This window comes from Vulpes lagopus, chromosome 7 (assembly GCF_018345385.1).
Source record: "Vulpes lagopus strain Blue_001 chromosome 7, ASM1834538v1, whole genome shotgun sequence".
Taxonomy (NCBI): Eukaryota; Metazoa; Chordata; class Mammalia; order Carnivora; family Canidae; genus Vulpes; species Vulpes lagopus.
This window is the reverse complement of record NC_054830.1, coordinates 76091201-76098108: the sequence shown is the minus strand read 5'-3', so window position 1 is coordinate 76098108 and position 6908 is coordinate 76091201. Positions and strand designations below refer to the sequence as shown.

At 40.6% G+C, this 6908-nt stretch overlaps 1 long non-coding RNA gene across 5 annotated transcripts in view; it reads right to left on the bottom strand.

Moving 5' to 3' along the window:
• Positions 1 to 962: 962 nt before the first annotated feature.
• Positions 963 to 6908, bottom strand: part of LOC121495925 — a 35826-nt gene continuing 29880 nt past the window's right edge. For 2 of the 5 annotated variants that reach the window (XR_005989069.1, XR_005989071.1), the window contains exons 5-6: positions 2965 to 3111; positions 963 to 1972 (exon numbers count right to left, since the gene is read on the bottom strand). This is a non-coding gene — a long non-coding RNA (uncharacterized LOC121495925). The remainder of the gene's footprint in view (positions 1973 to 2964; positions 3112 to 6908) is intronic. The other 3 variants (XR_005989072.1, XR_005989073.1, XR_005989070.1) reach the window with 2 other exon arrangements.

The window sequence follows — 6908 nt, the reverse complement described above, 5'->3', positions numbered from 1 at the left end:
TCAGTACAACTACAAAATGATTCTACTATAGGATCCCTACTTATAAAAGTAAAATCGTTTTTTTTTTTTTTCTCCACCAGAAAACGGTCCAGATTCTCAACAGTCTCCAGTCTCAGCTTGGTACCATAATTGCCATAAATAAACTTCTTACGCACTAAAACCAGTTTTGCCCTTTTCCCAGGAGGCTTTTGTAAAGCTCAACATAAATTCAGCTATCTCATATGATGCAATTGTGATTTAGGAAAAGCCAAGACCATCATCAATACACAGTTCCATCCTCCCACACCAACAGCCCAATCTAACTGCTGCCAAGTCCCCAAACCCTGAAACTCCCACCCACAAGCTGCCAAACCCTCTGGTTGCCCTATCACTGGCAGATGCTACGATGCTCTGTCAGTAAAAGGTTTGTGAGAAACTGAAAAGTGTACAAAATCAAACAGAATGCAAAGACATTTTTACTGAACTCAGTATTTCAGGATTCTGGAATACTTAATGCTTAAGAATTAAGAGAGATTTGGGGATTCATAGCCCTGTGTTTCTGTCTGTCCAACTTTAAAATGGCTACTACCTGCCTACCCCAAAAGAAATCAGAGATGGCAGTTTGTAAAGACTTTCAACTTGTTCCCTGAAAAGCATCATATACATACAACTCTGTCAGTGCAAAATATTTCGATCATGGGGAGACTCGGGTGTGCCATAGTCATTATTTCTACAATAAAGCAATACAATGAATACTCACCAGTTGAGCCAAGTTATTCTGCTAAGGGGGAAGCCATAGACCACTGTCATTTACATGTACCACATTGAGCTACGTCTAAAGACACTGGCTAAAACCCAGACTCCTCGAGTCCTAGCCTTGTGCTCTTTCCATTCCTTTCTTCTGTGTCCCAGCCTCATACAAATCCACTCTCCCCACATATATCCTCCCACCCAAGTCTCACCTCTGTGCTATTACCCATGCACTTCAAGTCCCCAAACTCCTCCTCTGACTGCTTGAGCTGACCTTCTCTTTTCCTGATGTTTAACCCAATCCCTCCTTGGCATGGCACCATCCTTTTAACACCATGCACCTAAAACTTGGGCTTCTCATGCTTCCCAATCACTATCTTCTGTTTCAGATTTCACTTTACCCAGCCCCAAGACTACTGTCTGATTCCTGAGCCCCAGGCCTCTCTCAGCTAATTCTCTGCCTGAAAGCTTATGTACTGCAGTAGTATGTAGGTTTTCTGTGGTATTCATTCTACTGTGCTATAAACAAATGGCTACAAAGTCAGTGGCTTGAAATGACATAAATTTATTATTTTATATTTCTGTAGGTCAGACATTTGATATAGGTCTCACTGGACTAAAACCAAGGTGTGCTCCCTTCTAAAAGCTTTGGAGAGAATTAATTGACTTGCCATTTCCAGCTTTGCAGAGGCCACCCCCGTATATTGACTCATGGTCCCTTCCTCCACCTTCAGAGCCAGCAACCTAGCATGGCTCTGAGACTGCTTCTTCATCACTTCTCTTTCCCTGACTCTCTTCTTCTGCCTCCCTCTCCAACTTTTAAGGATCTTTGTGATAACATTGAGCCCACCAGAGATCCCAGGATCTTAAGAATATCACAGGGCATTGAGGTCAACTGATTGAGGTCAACCTGAATTCCATCTGCAACCTTAATTTGCTTTTGCTACATGATCTGATGTATTCACAGGACTGAGTATTAGGACATGGACATCTTTGGGGGTATCGTTAATCCTTCTTCCCTTCAGCATCTGCTGCTCATTCATCCCTTGACACCCTCCACCCCAACAGAAGAATGGGTTCTTGATTGACTGAATCCCCAAATGACTATTAGGCTCGTCTCAACCTCTATGCCCCAGTGGTCTTTTGAAGGCTCTCCAGACCTCTCCTCTTCAGAGGTCTGGGAAGGGCATCAACCAGGCCAGTCCACACTCCTCTGTCTACATAGAGCCAAGTGGGGCTGAACCTAGAAATAGAGAAGAGAAAGGTGAGAACTAGCATGGAATCCAAGGACCCAGAAAGAGCAGCACACACAGTGCTATTGCTAGGGTTGGCCTTGGTGCTGATCAAAAACAATGTAAACACACAGGACACTGAATGTGTAGGTTGAGCTTTCAAAAGGAAATTCTGGGGACCAAACCTCATACTAGAAATTATGAAAAACCACTACGTTGTGAGGTAATCTACATTGTGCTTTAGGGAAAAAAAAAAGCTCCAACTCAACTGTGGGAGACATTATGGAATCAACCCTATGGAGTCCTGTTAACCACCTTATAAAGACTTATTTTTCAAAAAAAATTTTTTTTAATTTTTTTAATTTATTTATGATAGTCACAGAGAGAGAGAGAGAGGCAGAGACACAGGCAGAGGGAGAAGCAGGCTCCATGCACCGGGAGCCCGATGTGGGATTCGATCCCGGGTCTCCAGGATCGGCGCCCCGGGCCAAAGGCAGGCGCCAAACCGCTGCGCCACCCAGGGATCCCTCAAAAAAAAATTTTGAAACAATTAAAGATTCACTGGAAGTTGCAAATATATAACAAAGAGATCCCATGTCCCTTTACCCAGTTCTCCCCAATGAATGCATCTTATGGAACTATAGTACAAAATTAAAACCAGGAAATGACATTTATATAGTACATGTGTATAGTTCTATGCCATAAGACATATATATTTCTTAAAGATTTTATTTATTTATTCATGAGAGACACAGGAAGAAGGCAGAGACATAGGCAGAGGGAGAAGCAGGCTCCTCGCAGAGAGCCCAACACCAGACTCAATCCTGGAGCTCTGGGATCATGCCCTGGGCTAAAAGCAGACACTCAACCGCTGAGCCACTCAGGTGTCCCAAGACTTATATTTTAAAAATCGTAACTGGACAATTGAATATAGGTCTATATTCGCCACTCAGTCAGAACCCTACAAAGATGGCAGTAATACTCATGGAACTTATGGACCTACCTTCTACCACCAGACCTGGACTGGGGAGCTTCTGGGAATCCACACAACCCCAACGTCAAGTGTGCAGTGAAACACAGAGAACTTGACATGGGCTGACATCTGCAGTGCAAAACCATAGGGAACTGTCAGTCCTTGAGACACAACCTGCTGAAAAGAGGAAATGTTCTTGAAGCATTTTTGTATGGTTTTCCTCAGTATATGGCGATTGTCTTAAAACTTCAAGGATGCCAGCCATCTCTCAGAAGAGGTGGGAGAGCTGACTGAAATCCCATCTAGGGTCTCTCTTCTTTCTCTCCACTCCAGGAAAGAACTCAAGAAAAATCCTCTGAGTTAGCACCACAAACTATGGCAGAATCTTAGACCTACCAAGGTCCCCAGGGACTTTATAGTTTGGTCCTATTCTTTACCTTACATATAAGGAAACTGAGACATAGGGGGTGGAGGAGAGATTGCTCAGTCATATAGGTGGTTAGTGATTGTGCCAGGATTAGAACCTGAATCTTCTAACTCCCAAACTGGCACATTTTCTAGTATCTACATTATCTACAAATATATGCTTCAAATACATGCTCCTGAAACTTTGACATGAATTTAAGAATCATGTTATTTCCAAGAAAGGGAATAACATAATAAATGAGTAATGCTGTGTGGAATGAATTTGAGTGGGTCAGAAGTTGATACAGGAGACTGGCGAAGAGGCTGTTGGAATACATTGAGGAATCTATACCATGGCTTCAACGTAAGTGACGGCAATAAAATTGGAGGAAAGCAAAAGGATTCAAGATATATGTTAGAAGGAGAGTCAGAGTTAGCCAAACTCTTTCATGTGGGTCATCAGTAGCCATTTTCTGCTTCGTCCAGGGAGGCCTAAGGATCCAGACTATAAACATAAAATTGACCAAAGGTGAGTAAACTATATGGAAGCTACCCCTGAGAACCTGGCCTCATTGCCACTGTCCCTGTACTCACCAACAGGTACTCAGTTCAGATGGTTCCACTTGTCTTGGCAAGCAACACCTACTTGGTTCGCACATTTATAGACCTCACTTCCTACCACTTAGCTTCCTGCCTAGAAAACTGACACCCAAACTGTGGCCCAGAACTAGGTTCAATTGTATGCTTGGGTTTGGGTACTGACATCTTTGTCTATATCAGCTCTATCATATCTATGGAAGTTTTTCTACTTGCAAGTTCAAGTTAGCCCAAGTTTAGTGTCATCTTAAGAGCTTCCTACCCTGTGTATCCCGAAAGGCAAAGCAACAGCGATCCTAATGCTGGTGTAAACAGTAGATGAAACCTAAATCATCTAAGCATTCAGCATATGGCCAGCTCATGAATCTATCCCTTCTACCCAAGAGCCTCTGGTTCCCTGAAGAGCTGGAACCAATTCACCTGGGAACCTGACCTCTTATCTAATGTCTGTAAGCACTTTCCTGAGACTGGCTTTCTGCACACCTCTGTCTCCCACACTCCTCTGGGGCTTGCAACCCAGACACACACAGACACCAAAAACAACTGTCAACTCAAAACCTGTTGTTCTCTGCATGTTTCTCTCAGATTGGATGCTGGTCCACATGAGAGTTGGTTTTGCCACATTCCCCCCGCTTAGTTTGGATCTTTCCATAGGGAAAAATCTGCCTTGTTTGAAATGTACAGTGGTAAAGGGAAAAGAAAATGGGCAACTCTCAAGTATTGGTGATTTAAAAGCAAATTCATGCAACCACTTTGATGAAAAATTTGGCAAAGTCTTGAAAAGTTAAAGATGCAGATATCCAGTAACCCTACTTCTAGGCATAACCCAAGAGAAAGGGATGATATGCCCACTAAATAAATCATACAAGGTTGTACAGAGCCACTTTTTTCTTTTTGTGTGTTTGTTTTGTTCTGTTTGTTTTTTAAATAAGTTCTATGCCCAACATGGGGCTTGAACTCACAACCCTGAGATTAAGAGTCACATGCTCTACAACTTAGCCACCAGGCACCCCCACAAGCCACTTTATTCTTAATAGCAAAAAACTGTAAATAATCCAAATCTCCAACAAAAGAATAAACAAATTGTGTTATAATCATTAAATGGTATATCACTAAGCAATTTGAAGAAAACATACTAATATATATAATATGAATAGATCTCATAAATACTATGTTAAACAAAATAATCTAGACTAAACAGGTACATACTATGTGATTCCATTTACAAGAAGCTCTAAAAAAGGCAAAAACTAATCTAATGTAGGTCAAACTAGTAGTTATCTCTAGTGGGACATGGGGAGTGGGGCTACTGACTGGCAGGGGCCATAGGGAAACTCTCTTGGGTCATAGACATAGTCTAGATTTTTATCTGCGTGGTGGTCACATAGATGTATACATATGTGAAATGTCATCAAATTATGCACTTAAAATTTGTCATTTTACTGTTATCTAAATTATACCTCAAAGGTATAAAAACTACAACAAATAACAATAACATGTTATCACTATAAAATGTTTTAAATAAAGATAAGCAAAAGTGAATCTATCATTCACTTTGCACCACTCAGATCTGACTACTCTTAAGTGCCTTTTGTAGCCATATTTTTTAACTTACAATTCATACTGCTTTTTAAAGCAGTTGTTTTCTATCGAAAGTATTTATCATTTAATTGTTTTATTAAGGAGTGATCTTCAAACATTGTTGTAGCAGGAACTTCTTATGGGTACCTTCAACATACAAATATTGCTCTGGTAAAATCATATTTAGGTAGGCATGCCCTGTCTGCCAGCCCTTCACCACCCACATCTGGCAGCCCCTGAGTCCTCTTAGGAGTACTCATGCAGCCTCAAACCACTGTCTTGGTTTCATTTGTGACGAATGCATCCCAGTTTGCAAATGACCCACAGTTTGTTCAACTCTGGTGGTGACAGAAGTACCAAGACCTGAGTATCCACAGCCTCTTCTCCTTTAGACCCACAAAGGAAACTCTGCAGTAATCTATTGACCCGATTCATGGAGTTCATTCACTCACTCCTCTCTCAACATCCCTCAAAAAAAGATGGCTTCATCCAACCCAGTAATAATAAGGCCATTTTGAGGTAGATAGGTGCATGAAGAAGACAAAAAGACTTGTGAAGTCTTACACTGACTGGCAAGGGAAAGAATCATCAGCTGGAAAATAAACCCAGGAAAGGGGAAAATGGGGAGGACAAGATAAAGCTAGGCCCAAGAAAGAATATGAGAGAAATTTTGGACAAAGAGGTAATGGAGCAAATTGGAAGTAGCTGCAGAGGATGGGGAAACTGGGAGTTAGGGGAATTTGACATTGTGAAGAGGTGGGTCAGGAAAACCCCAAAATGCCTTTTCTAACATAAGCTTACTAGTACCCCAGCCAATGCTATTTTTTTAATAATACAGCATTTTTTCTGTTGACCTAAAGTTTGTAACTTCATTATATACTAATATGTTATATATACTTGTGACTGTTTCTAGACCTTTGATTCTCTTGTTAGGATCTGATGATCTATTTCTGAACTCATTCCACACAAAACAAATCATCACAGCTCCATAAAGTGCTTTAATAATTTACAGGGCAATTCTCCCTTCATTTTTTCTAAAATATTTTTTAGGGATCTTTCAATGTTTGTAATTCCATTTAAACTTTAGAATCATGTTGTGGCATTCCCAAAACCTAACTTAATTTTGGTTAAAATTTAAAGAATAAGTTAGAGGAATTTTTATAATGTTGTAAAATTTTATAATTATAATTCGTTTTATAATTTTGAGTCTTTTCATCCAGAAACATGGTCTGTATCCACTTATCCAAGTCTTTTCTCATCCCTTAGGAAATTTTGTTGCTTTCTTCATACAGTCCTATTTCTTGACAAATTGATTCCTAGGTCTCTGTATATTTTTATTTTAACTGTGGAAGGGATCGTTTTCTGCGATTATATTTTAGCTGGTTGTGTTG